Raw genomic sequence first — 16173 nt, forward strand, 5'->3', positions numbered from 1 at the left:
CAATAAACCCAGATGCCAACTTTGCTGCCACATACACCCGGACAACACCATTACTGGCCCCAACAACATCACACATACCATCTCGGGACTATTCAATTGCTCATCATCTAACATTGTGTATGGCATCAAATGCCAACAGTGTCCTTCAGCTCTCTATATTGGACAAACAGGCCAAACCTTACGCCAAAGAATAAATGGACTTTAAAAGGTATCTGAAGAAGTGTGCTTGCACACGAAAGCTCATACCAAGAACTAACTTAGTTGGTCTTAAAGGTGCTACTGGAAGGATTTTTTTATTTTGAATAAAATTGCTGGTTTTCATTACAATCTGTAAGCTTGTCACCAAAGCTTACCTTCTGTAATCATCTAAATGGCAGATAGGACATTGTAAGCATCACGACAGCTTTATAAAAACAACTAACAAAGAACCCTTGCGCCGGGGGTGGGGGTGGGGAGAGTAAGCCATTCCCTTAAATGATGGGATGAATGAGTAGAAAACTCTTGTCAGCCTGCAGAACAGCTGAATCGGTAAAATACATTTTGATTATGGAGAAAAATCACTGCAGTAATGACACTGAGGTTTGCCACAAAAACAAGTTAGCAATTTATCCTTGAGATTAAATTATAGCTGTGCTATAAATCTCTCTTTTAAGAGAAAGGAAACATGTTGCTTGGAACATTATATTCTCTAATCAGATCTGGATTAGTATTTATATGTCACTGGACTTATATTAATGCAGCGCTTCCCAGACTTCTGATAACTGATGAAAGCTTTATTTCATCATTATATCCCTTAAAACATCTAGTGGTAAAAGTAAGTATTCTCTTGACTTCATGGGAGGGGGGCACCCTGGGCCTGGACCAAATGGCACCCCAGACTTTAGGATAATTTATTTTTCATTACAGAGCCCATTCACAGAGCATGTTTTGTCACTCTGTCATGTAAAATGATGCATTTGCATGCTAGCACCTGGAAATCTTTATTTATTCATGCCATAGGAAAAGCCTGTACTACCTGCTGGAGTTGTTCAGTGGATAATTGAACAGACAGCCAGGGGAGCATTTTCTAGTTGTTAAAAGTCATCTACAACAAGTACATCCCATGCCAGGTCCAGAACTGAAGTGGCCCCCTGGCAACTGGAGGAATGGCAGGCAGTGAGACTAACAGATAGGCTGAGCCAGAGTCAGTGATAAGCAGAACCAACTAATTCTAGTCTTGTCACCAACGTCAGCTCTGATGAGTTCTACAAGGGGCAACAGTGAGACCTAGGGAAGAGGACGCTGACAGGCACTGCCACCACCTGGCAGGGTAGGGGGGACCTGGCTTAATGGCAGAGGCTGGTGGGACAGTGCCCCATTTGCCCAAATTGAAGGGCTTCCACTCTCAAGTGGGTCTCCTCCTGATTCACGTTACCTACTGTTCTTCTGTTAGGCAACTCTGTTTTATCTGGTGGTGGCAGCACTGAGCAACTGGAAACCACCTTTGGAATTTCCCACAATTCTCCTGAATAGCACATCTCCAAAGTTGCTGTGCTCAGGTCTGATGAGGTTGACAAGGTCAGAGGTTGTAGCCCTACAGAGAAATCCAAGGGAGCAGCTTGCTCCAACAAAGGCCGGGAGCTAGCTGGGTCTTTTTAAGCCTCTGACCTCCAGTCTACCTCTCCCAGACCCCTAACTTTAGTTTCTTAAAGGGCCAACCATCTGTTCGAAAAGATTAACATTCTTGAGATAAGCAATAAGTATCTAAGTGGGGTGGGGGAGATAACACCTGGGAATCCTGCTACATGACAGAGAATACATTCATTATATAAAGCATAAGCAAAAGCAATTAGCCTGCTAACATTAGTCCTGATTTAAACACTTTTGCTTGAGATGCTTTCATTAACTGTGTTGACAGTCCCTATCTATTATTCATTTTGCCTGCGCTGCCATTGCACTTCTAATACACAATAATATCTGACAGATGTTGAACCAAAACTAAGAATTGCAGGTCTAATTCAGTGCAGATAAGCACTAATTTAACATAGGAAAATCAATTTGAAGATGAGCCCAACAAAGAGGCAACCACTTCTTTCTAACTCACAGCTGATACTGAAAATGTCACCATCTATTTTTAAGGGTAGTGTAGAAGGGTAGTAGAAAACAAACCATTTCATAAAATGGGTTGGCTTTGCAAACATGTGGCATCACATGACCTGTTCTAAATTAGAACTTCCATGGTTTATGGTCTCACGTCTGGTGGTTGAGGAATCACAGCCTTAGTTCTGAAGAATTCCTTGGCTTGATCAGAACAAATGTCTACCCATCCATTACTCTAGAGTGCTAGAGTATCTGCTTTGCACGCAGGTCCCAGGTTCAATTCCTACCATCTCCAGATAGAGCTGGGAGAGTACCCTATCTGAAACCCTGCCTGAATGCAGCTGCCACTCAGTATGGACAATACCAAGCTAGACCACCCACCAGGCTCAGTATAAGACACATTCCTATACTCTGATCGATTGATTCAAATTACTTCTATTCCACATTTCATGGCAAATCCTTCTTAATGCTTAACTATCTTAAAGATAGCTTGCTTCACATACCAATCAGGAACACTGTGCTTCTACCTACAGAACAATCCACGTGCAATGCTGGTTGGAAAATTCCATTCCACCTGTAGTTGCAGACATGGAACTGTTGCATGTTCCATGTCTGTTTACTGTTGCATGTCACATGTCTGTTTACATTCCAGCACAGCTTGCTGGGAACTTCCGTTGTGTGTATAGCTTTTGCTTTTCACTGTCTCTCTGAGGAGAAGAAAGGGAGATGACATGTTTTCTTTGTCCTGATTTATGCTTAATAAATCTTTAGCTGTTAGTATGTTTCCACAAGCCTCACGCCTGTTCTGTTTGCGCAGTATGCTCTGCTAATATTGCATGCTCAGGCTTTTGAAGTCTGAGTCACTGATTTACATCGCACCAGAGATCGGCGGATTGTCATGGTTGGAAGGCCATGATCCAGCTGGGGGCTAGCCAGCTGGCATCTCGACCCCCGAAGGATGTCGACAACAATGCTTCCAGCCCAGACCCCCCCAAAGACCTTCCTTTTACCTATGATCCATACTGCCATGTACTGTTCCCAGCCCTTATGCCTTGAACTTCCCTTCCCTTGATCCACCTTCTACCTTGGGTGATCTGATGCCTCAGTCTATTAGAATGCTTGTGTGTGTGGTACTCATGCGAATATGTTGGTATTGCCTTCCTTTTCAGGTATGGCTAGACTGCCGTGCCTTCTATTCTCCATAGACCTTTGCACCAGGCAATAATTCAAAAGGCCATGGAGTTGGATTTAAGAACAATGAAGAAGTGTGCTCAGCAATGGCAGCTAGCAACTAGAGGGAGTGGGTTCCCACCTGGAGCTATACCTAGGCATCATGCGGGATGTAGATGCCTTTGAGGAGTTCCTGATCAAGACATGAAACCCCTTCCCATTATTTGTCTCCAGATTTCAAAAAGGAGCCTGCTCTGAACATGGACATCCCCCTAGATAGCTAACTTGCTACAGGAGCAGAGATTAGTTTGTGCAGGTGAGAGCTCAAACATTTTAAAAATGAGACTTATAGAAGACTTATAGGCAAAGCAGCCTGGAGTACTATTATCAGTCTCTTGTCCAAAGTTTAAATCCTGGAAGGGAACTGCGACCCCCTAAGTGTTTTTTCAAAGACACTTTGAAAAACTCTTGTTTCCATATTTTCCAGTAAGCTGATCTTCTATCCATCAAACAGATTATACTGCTGAAGCCTGTATAAATTATAAACTTGCTTTGTTGCATTTCCCCTCACAGAGGGATAGAATTCATAAGGCTGCAGAACAAAACAGCTGGATTATGGCTTTACTTTTTTTTAGCATTTATATTACTGTGAACTGAACCTCAGAGATAAAAAATAAAAATAAAATTCTTTTGTTCTCTGGAGAAGACTGCACAGCACAGGAATTTCTGGGAATATTCCAGTGCATAAATCATATTGATGAAGGCCTATAATTCCTGTACCTTGGGCTTTGTGAAGTGGCTTCTGATTGATTAGATGATTGGCATCTGCCAGCTAATTGTAGCCAAGATATTAATATTTATCGGGTCTTATTAGGTGAATCCCTGAAGAGCCTGCAATATGGTACTTGTTGGGTAATAAAAAAAGAATGCCGTTCCACATTCCACCACCCCACAAATATCATTTGGCACAGTGAAGAGTACAGAGCTACTGATTGAATGTTCATGCCAAGGGAATAACATTAAATTTCTCTCCTCTTCAGTGTTTTGGAAAAATCGGAGGCTTCTGTGTTGCATTGTGGTCTTATTTCTTTCTTTCTTTCTTTCTTTTTTTTTTTTTAAATCATATTTATTAAAGTTTCCAAAAATATAGAAATACAAAAAAAAAAAGAAAAAGAAAAAGAAGATATTTAAAACCTTACTTTCATTGCCTACTTTCTGGGACTCCCCCCCTCCCCCCCCGACTGTATTCCCCTTTCCTTAATTTGGTTCTACAAGCTCTCACTCCCAATTTGAAGCTTACTTTGTTTAACCCACTATCCAGATTGAATTGTACAAATCTTACACCGTCCCACATCATTAACAAGAAAAGAAAAAAGATTTTCCCCAAGATCCACCCCAGTTCCTTCCACGAATTCCCTTTTTTTAAACACGTCCAATCAAAATAAAATGACATACGTAAGTTATATAAAGAAATAGAAAATAAGAGATATAAAAAAAATTCAAAAGATTGTTACACAGCCTTTGGATTCCAAATCTCCCCCCCCCTTCCCCGGTTTGAATTCCCCATGTCCATCAGTCTATACATTATCAGCCTGGAAGTCTCAATTCATGGCCAAATTTCTCCCCAATTCCATCTTGCCGGTTTTCTTTTAATTTATTAATTTTAATAATATTTAACTTCAAGTGTCCAATCTAACAAAGGCCTTTAATTTCCTTGATCTTTACCACTCCTCCCATTGTTCTTTCCGTGTCGTAGTCAGTCCTTTGTTCTTCTTATTCCTCACTTTCTCAGGTTTCTTGTCCTGTTCAGCTGCTAAAACTTTCTAATTCAGAAATCTGGTATCTCTACAGAGGTTTGTTATTCAGGAACAAAAACTTACGTCCAGTCCCTTCCTTTCTTCAATAGAAAATTCTATTGTCTCCTTTAATGTAAATACCTCTGTAGACAAAATACTATTTCAGTTTTGCAGCTTTCCCAGAAGATAACAAATCCTGTGCGAATCCCGGAATATTTTTCCACTTACGACCGTTCTTGTAATGTCCCGATACCCCTCTAGGGGGATTGTAATAACTTTGTATCCTCTGATCCAAAAGTCAAGTTGTTGTTCCTTATTTTCCGACAGTTTGTATCCATATTATAGCAAATTGTAACAAAATTAACCAGCAAAGTCCTCGTAACAAAGTCCTCTTTATATTCTCCAGCTTTGACAGCTACTTTGACAGCTGTCAAAGTCTCCGTCTCTCTTCACCAGGCTCCGCGAATCGCCCCGGTTCCCATGGGGGGGGTTTTGCATTTTCCTTCTCACCCTCCACTCTTCTCCTCCAGCACAGTTCTTATAATTTCGCATCGTGGAATTAATAATTTTTATCAGAAATATACTTCCCTTTGGACCTTGGTTACTCAGTCCTTGTTTTGGAATGCTTACAGTAGGGGGGGGGATTGACTTCCTTTTTAAATCGCCCCCGCTCGTGCCAAATCCAAAATTTTGAACCCGGTTTCCCAATTACTCACGGGTTGTTGTTAATAGTCCAAATTTTCAATGGAAGAAGTCAGCGCTCTCCGTCGAATGGCATGCGGCTGCGCTCGGCAGGGAAAGCAGAAGACTCAAAGCACCGCGCCGCTCCCCGGCACCCGATCCGAAGCCTTTAAAAAGGCTCCTTCACGAGTCGGGAGGGCGCTAATGGTGCAAGCCGAGTCACCCATGTCCACGGACTCCGTGCCCGTGGTTTTTAAGGGTCCCCGCGTCGCCGGCGCGGTAGGACCCAGCCCCTGCCGAGCAGACTCCCTCCGGAGCTCGGAGGGAGTCCGCCATTCGGCGATGGCGCCAACCCGGAAGTCTGCTTATTTCTTTCTTTCTTTTTCTGTGTAACTAAACCTAGATATAAAACCTCATCTGAATTCAGACACTTTTTAGAAAGAAAAAGATAAAAACTACCAGAGAACAGAAAAATAAATTAGTTCTGGCAGTCAAGAAGTAGCCAGAAGCCTTTTCTAACTAGACTGTGGCACATAAATGTGTGTAATTTTTATATGATCAGTCAGTTGCCTGGTGGGCTGACCTGGGTGTTGGCTGCAGACCTACCACTAACCACAGACTAACTCAATTGCTAGCGTACCATTAATCCCCAGGTGCCACCATCTTCACTGCTAGCTAGAGATGGGCAAATCTGTCGATTTCAGTTTCTCTTTGTCTATCATTCTTCAAATCTTAAATTCAAATTTGTCTTAATATGCACATTTGTATGCAATTTTGCCCAATATACACATTTTCCCAAAGCAATGTTCCAAAACAACCTGTGTGATTTTTAAAAACATTTCTACGGACACTTTATCCTAGTATATGCATTCCTGTACACACTGCTTGGATGCAGAATTGCACTGAAAAATTCAGAGAATTTCAAATTTGGAATGGCAGGTGTGTTTCAGTTTGCGTATTGTTTTGGAAAGTGTGAACTGGGTAAGTTTGCATTTAAATGAAAACAAAATCACATATCTCCCCCCCACACACATAATTGCTACTTCTATTACACAAAAGCCCTCTTGAACACACAAGGGGGAAAGTGTGTAGGGAGATGCGGGCACTTCTGCTTGCCTAGACCCCATGCAATCTGAGTGCACCTGCCCCACTCCTGACATTTTCATGTTGTCTGGGATGGCCTGAAAGAGACTTCTAAGCACATTTGGGTGGTGGACAGTTATCTACGTATTTATCACTGTGTATCTTCATCATAGGGACACGGGTGGCCCGGTGGGTTAAAGCACGGAGCCTAGGACTTGCCGATCAGAAGGTCGGTGGTTCGAATCCCCGTGACGGGGTTAGCTCCCGTTGCTCGGTCCCTGCTCCTGTCAACCTAGCAGTTCGAAAGCACGTAAAAGTGCAAGTAGATAAATAGGTACTGCTCAGGCAGTAAGGTAAACGGCGTTTCCGTGTGCTGCTCTGGTTCGCCAGAAGCGGCTCAGTCATGCTGGCCACATGACCCGGAAACTGTACACTGGCTCCCTCGGCCAATAAAGCGAGATGGGCGTCACAACTCCAGAGTCGGCCACGACTGGACCTAATGGTCAGGGGTCCCTTTACCTTTATCTTCATCATATGGCAGAATTTCGAACAAAGATGTGCTCTCCCAAGCCCACATTCCCAGGGTGTTAGCACTGCTGTCTCAGGGACATCTGTGCTGGCTCGGCCATGTCCACAGAATGGAAGATGGCAGGATGTCCAAGGACATACTCCAAGGGGAGCTGGCTTCAAGCACCATGCCCACTGGCCAACCAATTCTGCATTACAAAGATGTCTGCAAATGTGACATGAAGGCTGGCAACATCAACTGCGGCTTGTGGGAATCCTTTGCAGACAACTGCAGTGCCTGGAGATAGTCTGCCAGGTCATATACCCACACCAATGACCCAAAGAGAAATGACTGCTGGGAGGAACAGAAAGAAGAAACTCTGTGGTGCATCTGCATCAGCAGAACCGGATGCCTTTGTTTGCCCCAGCTACAACAAGACACATCTCTCCTGTATCGGTCTCTACAGCCACAGCAGGTGCTGCAACCCTCCAACACTTTGGCTTCACCCTAAGGCACACTCCTCCATTGTCTCCCAAGACCAACTGATGCCAACAACAGTATTCTGAATATATATATATTTGTCCAGCTGTTCTAGAGGCAAAATGACGTGAAAGGAAACCTCGCAGTCCAGTCCTAGCCATGCCTACTCAAAAGTAAGGCATATTCCTAGGTAAGTGGAGTTAGGATTGCAGCCTTAGACAGCTTGCCCATGGGCCCTTCAAAACCCTTGAGTCAACTCTGATGGAGGGCACTAAAATGTGAAGGCTAGAATAATTGACTTTCACATAAGTTCACTTAGGCTACAGTTCTAAGCATACATATTAAGAAAGTACTGTATTTTTCAGTGTATAAGACTAGGTTTACCCCCCCTAAAAAACAATGTCAAAAATTAGGGGGCGTCCTATACACTGATAGTGCCAAGGATGGATTGGCGATTTGTGAGTCCCCCCAAAATAGGGGGTGTCTTATACATGGGGATGTCTTATAGACGGAAAAATACGGTAAAATCATGATGTGCTTGCATTGGCATTCTTGTTAAGGGATTGCTTGCCATTCGGTGGGCGTCGGTGGCAGAAAACTCACTCCGAATCTGACCGGACACAGGTTAGAGCTCAACGTCGAGCCTACCAAGTGGCGATAGCGACGGCAAAGAAGACTTTCTTCACCGCCTCTATTGCATCTGCAGAAAATAGTAGCAGGAGACTCTTTCAGGTGGTCCGCAATTTAACGGAACCACCTTTACCACCGGGGCCTTGTAAAGACCCCAAGATCTCCTGCAACGATTTTGCAAAGTTTTTTTGCAGATAAAATCACTCATATTCAGAAGGAGCTAGACACCATCGTGGGAGCAGGGCTGGGGCGGGAGAGTGCTAGAGCCCTGTCTGGTCAAGTTGCATGGAATCAATTTCAATCCGTTACCCCCAAGGATGTGGACAGGCTGCTTGGACGCGTGAAACCAACAACCTGTCTCCTTGATCCTTGCCCATCCTGGCTAATAAATGCAAGCCGGGGAGGGCTGGGCGATGGGCTCTGCGGGGTGGTGAATGCTTCCCTCTGTGAGGGAACATTCCCAGATCCGCTGAAAGAGGCGGTCATTAAACCGCTTCTTAAAAAACCATCTTTAGACCCGGCCAATATGGCCAACTATCGCCCAGTCTCAAATCTTCCATTCTTGGGCAAGGTGATTGAGCGTGTGGTTGCTGAACAACTCCAGGCACGCCTGGAGGATGCGGACCATTTGGATCCCTTCCAATCGGGGTTCAGGCCTCATCATGGGACTGAAACTGCCTTGGTCGCACTGGTTGATGATCTCCGGCGGGCTAGGGACAAAGGTGAGGGTTGTTTCCTAGTTCTGCTGGATCTCTCAGCGGCCTTTGATACAATCGACCATAACATCCTTCTGGACCGTCTAGAGGGGTTGGGAGCTGGAGGCACTGTTATACAGTGGTTTCGCTCCTTCCTCCTGGGCCGTGTTCAGAAAGTGGTGGTGGGGGGTGAGTGTTCAGACCCTTGGGCCCTCACCTGTGGGGTGCCTCAGGGTTCCGTCCTCTCCCCCATGCTTTTTAACATCTATATGAAGCCGCTGGGAGAGATCATCAGGGGGTTTGGACTGGGTGTCCATCAATATGCAGATGATACCCAGCTCTACCTCTCTTTCAAATCAGAACCAGTGAAGGCAGTGAAGGTGTGAGTGCCTGGAGGCGGTTGGAGGATGGGTGGCGGCTAATGGATTGAAGTTGAATCCTGACAAGACAGAAGTACTGTTTTGGGGGGACAGGGGGCGGGCTGGTGTGGAGGACTCCCTGGTCCTGAATAGGGTAACTGTGCCCCTGAAGGACCAGGTGCGCAGCCTGGGAGTCATTTTGGACTCACAGCTGTCCATGGAGGCGCAGGTCAATTCTGTATCCAGGGCAGCTGTCTACCAACTCCACCTGGTACGCAGGCTGAGACCCTACCTGCCCGCGGACTGTCTCGCCAGAGTGGTGCATGCTCTAGTTATCTCCCGCTTGGACTACTGCAATGCGCTCTACGTGGGGCTACCTTTGAAGGTGACTCGGAAACTACAACTAATCCAGAATGCGGCAGCTAGACTGGTGACTGGGGGCGGCCGCCAAGACCACATAACACCGGTCTTGAAAGACCTACATTGGCTCCCAGTACGTTTCCGAGCACAATTCAAAGTGCTGGTGTTGACCTTTAAAGCCCTAAACGGCCTCGGCCCAGTATACCTGAAGGAGAGTCTCCACCCCCATCGTTCTGCCCAGACGCTGAGGTCCAGCGCCGAGGGCCTTCTGGCGGTTCCCTCATTGCGAGAAGCAAAGCTACAGGGAATCAGGCAGAGGGCCTTCTGGGTAGTGGCGCCCACCCTGTGGAACGCCCTCCCATCAGATGTCAAAACGATTAACAACTACCTGACATTCAGAAGACATCTTAAGGCAGCCCTGTTCAGGGAAGTTTTTAATGTATGATATTTTAGTGTTTTTTGGTTTCTATGGAAGCCGCCCAGAGTGGCTGGGGAAACCCAGCCAGATGGGCGGGGTACAAATAATACATTATTATTATTATTATTATTATTATTATTATTATTCAAGGTTACAGAGAGACCTGTGGAAAATATTGTGCAGTGATAGATAAATAAATGCAAAACTTTGTGTGTTGCAGGAAACACATGTGGCAGGATACTATATTTGCAAAGCTGTCCAACACAGTGTGGCAACATACACAGAAAAGAGGGTAGGGATCATAGTGGGAATTTAAGCCAATGTAGCTTACCTGAGAACTGTGCTTCTACACAAATATTAAAGGTACAGGCATCTCACCCTCTTTTTAATCTGGCTACACAATACCAGAAATGTTATTGGGCTGCAGATGTAGTCCAGATGTGGCTAGACTATAACTCCCCTTATCCCTGACTGCTGGCTATTGCTGGCTGGGGGTGATGCGAGTTAGAGTCCAATAAGAGAAGTTCCCCATCTTTGCTGAATGAAATCTACATAGCTGTTTAAAATCAGTGTTTCGCATGTTCTAAGAAGGAAATGTATATATACCTGAATTGTTTCCAACTTTCTCTTTATTCAGCTGTATAGACTCCCATACAGAGCACAGCCAAGCACGTGTAAGAACTTAACACTCTTCATTTTTCGTTTGAATAGCAATCCAAATCTCTCACTGAAATAATCATTTAGTAGGGGTAATGTGTTTATTTATCACAATTTCTGAAAGTATGTTCATTTTCAGTGGAATGATTGGATGGATGGTTTCCTACTGACAGGTTGTCTACGTTTAGTCCATTTGGGCTATTCAGGAATTGTTGTCACCATAGCAACGGAAAAGCTGTTTTCTGTTCTTTGATTTCTAATAAGAAAAAAGCCTTTCCAATATGAACATGGAAGGAAAAAATAAGAAAAGTACTTGCAGAAGTTGTTTTGCAGGACAAAGACCTTCTGCAGGCAATGGGCAAAGACTCAGGCATGTGACCCTCCAGATTATGTTAGCCAATGATTTGCATCATGCCTGCCTTTTTCTATTCTCCCAGACCTTTTACCTTGCAAAAGACAAATATTTTTGGTGCTCTTAAATTTTTTTGCATCATTCTTTTTTCTTCCAGGTTTTATGCTGCTTTTTATTGATTTTATGCTGCTTGTGCTTAAGGTGTATTTAAAGTGTCTCCTTGTATGTACTGATTTGTATGTATGCAATTTGTATGTGATGGTTAGCTGCTCATCTATATCTGAGTGTGTTTGTAGGACATTGATGCTATGAACAAGTGAGCATCCTAGCCCAATTTGTCTTATGCTAAAGAGCTCTTTGACATGCGCAAGCCCAAGGTTGTGTGTCAAGGCCCCCCAGAACACCCCCAAATAAAAACACAGTTCACACAACATTTTTGTTTTGGTTTTTGGCATAATTTTGGCCACAACTTTATTGAATTACAGTATGTAAGTGGTTGCTTAGGCATTGGTTAGCGACTATCTGTTCCCACATAGAGAAGAAGAAGAGGAGTTTGGATTTGATATCCCACCTTTCACTCCCTTTAAGGAGTCTCAAAGCGGCTAACATTCTCCTTTCCCTTCCTCCCCCACAACAAACACTCTGTGAGGTGAGTGGGACTGAGAGACTTCAAAGAAGTGTGACTGGCCCAAGGTCACCCAGCAGCTGCATGTGGAGGAGCGGAGACGCGAACCCGGTTCCCCAGATTACGAGACTACCGTTCTTAACCACTACACCACACTGGCTCTCAAGAGGTAGGAACAGAACTGACAACCGCAAGCCTGTGGAAGTCAGTAAGGGTAAACATTTTTGGGGAGAGAATAGAGCTGGGCACCAGGCTCTCACCTCTCCCCAAATGCTCCCGGGGCTCTTGCGTGGCCCTAGCCCCTTGCCAGGGGTTCGGACAAGAGCATGGCAAGCCCCTGGATTCCTTTACCAGAATACCCTTGTAGCAGCAGCATTGGAGGGGTCAGCACAGCCAACCACTTCCCCTGTACTAACCAAAATTAACCAATGCCTAACCGCAACCTTACAAGTTGTGACAATTTGCTAGGCAGTAGGCAAAAAAACCAAATGGCACCAGCCAATCAGCCAAATGGTAAAAATTCCTACCAGGCCCCTGCTCCAAAGCAGATGACCCCATGACAGGCATAACAAGGTCAGCACGAATAAAACCTAAATATAGACCCTGATGTTGGGAAAGATAGAGGGCACAAGGAGAAGGGGACAACAGAGGACAAGATGGTTGGATAGTGTTCTTGAAGCTACCAGCATAAGTTTGACCAAGCTGCGGGAGGCAGTGGAAGACAGGAGTGCCTGGTGTGCTCTGGTCCATGGGGTCACGAAGAGTCGGACACGACTAAACAACTAAACAACAACAACAACATAGAGAGGGTGGGAGGGTAATCTGATGTAAGCAGCGAAAAGAGGAAGTTCAACGCTGCGCACAGAGAATAAATAGCAGCCCCATCAATCAAACAATTTTGAAACATTAAATTCTCCCCAGCAACAATTGGAGGTGCCCAATCAAATTCGTGGCCATCCATACTAATCCGCCCAGCAACAGGGGATGTCATGGTTGCCCCCACTGCAACACGTGCTCTCCATGAAGGAGAACCCGCTTTCTCATATCCTAGTGCAGTCAACACACCACCAGTTATCAATTGTTCATTGAAAAGCCCGAGTCCTTGTGCTTCTTCCAATTAGTACCAAAACATGTTTGGCCAGAGTCAATTCTCTTTCTATTTAAAAGAGTGCAGGTCATTGCTCTCCACTGAAATTCCATTTTCAATGCTACCCTGCTTTTTGTTTTCCAAGATTAAAACTGGCCTTGGGTCCACAAAGTCAATGCGACTTCAAGAGAAATCTGGCTGGCTGGCAAACACATGCAATTGAGAAACACCCAGAGCCTGTATCTGCACTGCATAATTCCATAGTCTTTCCCAGGTAAAAGCTCTGCCATGGGGGGGAAAAGGCTTCCTCTTCCTGCCTTAGCCTACTTCCCCTTTCTCTGATGTGCTGCTGACAGATAATAACGGAAGGATAGGTATAATCAATCTCTCTCCTTTTCACTTTAACTCCCCCCTTTCTCTTGTCAGTTTCCCAGCTTCCAGTGCTTTCTCTTCTTTAGCCCCCAAACACTACAGCATTACCACACAGCTGCCTTTGGCTCCCTGCCACCTCATATATCCCTCACTCTTTGGAGAACTTTCAGTAACTTTTTTTCTGTGCCTGGTTCAGTCTCTGCTACCCCTCCCACGGGATTATGAGGACACTCCAGCAGGTAAACCAAATCTCCCTAGCATCACCCAAGCTGTGTTCGTATCTATTTGATAAAAACACGCTGATTTCTAGCTCTACTGGTCTGACAGTAGCCTTTTCTCCAACAAAATAATGCAGCCAGGTTTGGAGGGGGAAGAGGTTCCCTAGTACTAGAGTAATCTTCCCCCATCATTCATGCTCCAGAAGGATTTGCTTTCTGTACACAAAAAATTAGGTTTCACACTGTACAGAGACACATGTCTAGAGCAAGCATAGTATACCTGTGTAAAACCAAATGGTGCAAATGTCCCTGAAGGCCTACAAATGCTATTTTGGTAGTCTAGATAAGCCCAGGACTAATTGGTATGTACTGTGAGAATGAGCTCGTATATGTTTATCTGCTTGCTTTGAAGCCTTAATTTTGGTTCAGTTAGATGGGAGACAGGAGGCTTCTCATGTCTGCCTGCCTGTCAGCTACTCCCTCATCTGAGAAATAGATGAGAGTTGGAAAGAGGTCTCTAAGCCAGAGGTGATTAATTGGGCTATTGTTGCCAGCTTACATAGCTTGCTTTTTGTGTAAGTAATGCTTAACATATTAACCCCTTACAGGACAAAGCCATGGTTCTTGCCACTTCGGCATACATCCTGTGGTGTAGCAGCAAGGAATCTTACAAGGAATTGCTGCAGACCCTCCAAGGACAGTCCTGAATTTGCAGAATCCATCCTGGTTTCTGATTTGATCCTGGAATGTCCTGCTTTCCCTTAGGATGTCCCTATTTCCATTGGAGGAATTTGGAGGGTATGGAGTTATGCGACCCCTGAGCCAAGGAAATAAGTAACTGTAAGACCTTTAGAAGACATTTGAAGGCAGCCCTCTATAGGGATGTTTTTAAATGTTTAATGGGTGGCGTATAAATAATAACATTATTACTATTATTATGTTTTCCCTGTTTTCATCAGAGAAATGTTGAAGGGTATGTTGCTGTATGTAAGTTTCTTGATATATCTCTATAATAAAGCACTAAAACAGATAACCCTGGAGGGTTTGTGCATTTTGGTCAGGGGAATCCCTGCAACTAGGTCCTTTGGGGCATCAGTTAATCCCACACCCCGCTTTGTGTATGGACCCACAGGACAGAGCAATACCACACAGTCACAAATAGGAACAAATGTTTAAGTACGTACAGTGTATTACATTATGACAATGGACTCTGGGGTGATGCGTTGAGGTGGCCAGCAGCTATTTTGCTATGAGATATATGCATGCACTCTTATGACAGTAAATGGGCTTCTACCAGGTCTTTGCTTATTCACTTCAAACAAACCACATGGATAGTCTAACAGCTGAAAATGCAATACTGTTTTCTTGCTCTTTTCTTTGTGTGTGTTTTCAAGCTGTTTTCCAAGCCAATTAGTTTGAGGTGGAATGCCTGTTTCTTTCATTAGTTGTCATCATCTCTTTCGTTTTTGTTGACCTTTGTATGGACTCTTTTAAACCTGATGTGGAACCTTGCCATCATCAGTATGCTAAGGCTTCTCCTCACCTTGGTCCCACTATTCTGTCCTTTTGAAAACCCCAGGAAAATAATGAGCTTCTTAAAAATATAGGCAGTTGAAAGTAACATGTTGGCAACTAAGATAACAAGAAAGGACTTCCATTCATCTGGAAGCCCTGGATATTAGATCCAACCTACCTTGGAATGTTTTAAGCTTCCAATTTTTTGGTCTTTTTATTATAATTATAATTAATTGCCTGCCCTTCACCCTAAGGTGACAGGGCAGGTTACAACAATTAAAACACAATATTAAAAGCAGTTTAAACAACTTGCAATTTTTTAAAAAAAGAGTTCTAGAGGTATATATCTCAGGTATGAAATAGGGCAAAGAGGTGTATCTTCAGCATTCACTGAAGGCCGTATGCTGAAGATCAAAGATGCACCTCTGAGGAGAGGAAGTTCCTCTCCTAGACCACTACCCCTTGAGCTTCTGAGGACAGCAGAACAAACAAGAGGGGCTCCCTCTGTTGAGCTTAACACCCAAGGAGGTCTGTAGGCAAAGAGGCCATCTTTCAGGTATTTGGGACCTGAGTGGTTCAGGGCTTTAAACTCTAATGTGAGCACCTTGAATTGGACCTGGAAATGTTTTGGCAACCAGTGCAGTTGATTTACATACTTCTGCATACACCCCTCCTTTATATACTGCTCTGTAGGAAATCAAACTTAGTGGGTTATTTCAGCATCCATATTTCCACATATGAACATTTCCACAAAGAAATTGAGTATTACATGCTCTTGTGATAAGCATAAGTAAGGGGTAGGATTACTTAATGATTGCAGTTGATGTTGGCTTTATTTCTCCCATTCTCAACACAGCAGAATTAATTGAGCATTTACACTTGTTGGTTCTTTTCAAAATATAAAGAAAGACAGTTGGATAATTATATGTGGAGATACACAAAACTGGCAGATAGGGCAGATGGAGTCTTATTAACACTGGTTGTTAATTGGCTTGTAGAGTTAATATAAGAACAGATTTTCTCCCCCATAGTTTGTACACAAGGAATTTGAATTTTAATTCCCCTTGCTGTTAGTGAGAACTGTGCAT

General features: G+C 44.1%; 2 protein-coding genes across 8 annotated transcripts in view; both read right to left on the reverse strand.

The window, feature by feature from the left end:
- The window catches only part of SMARCAD1 (SNF2 related chromatin remodeling ATPase with DExD box 1), a 390786-nt gene extending 385470 nt beyond the window's left edge, over window positions 1-5316 (reverse strand). The window contains exon 1 of the mRNA XM_081020720.1: window positions 5312-5316. The gene's annotated coding sequence lies outside the window, so the exon portion shown is untranslated. The remainder of the gene's footprint in view (window positions 1-5311) is intronic.
- GRID2 (glutamate ionotropic receptor delta type subunit 2) overlaps window positions 1-16173 on the reverse strand; it is an 847049-nt gene that overhangs the window by 221734 nt on the left and 609142 nt on the right. The gene's annotated exons all lie outside the window — the stretch shown is intronic.

Source organism: Podarcis pityusensis (assembly GCF_964106645.2).
Source record: "Podarcis pityusensis genome assembly, chromosome: 9".
NCBI classification, from domain to species: domain Eukaryota; kingdom Metazoa; phylum Chordata; class Lepidosauria; order Squamata; family Lacertidae; genus Podarcis; species Podarcis pityusensis.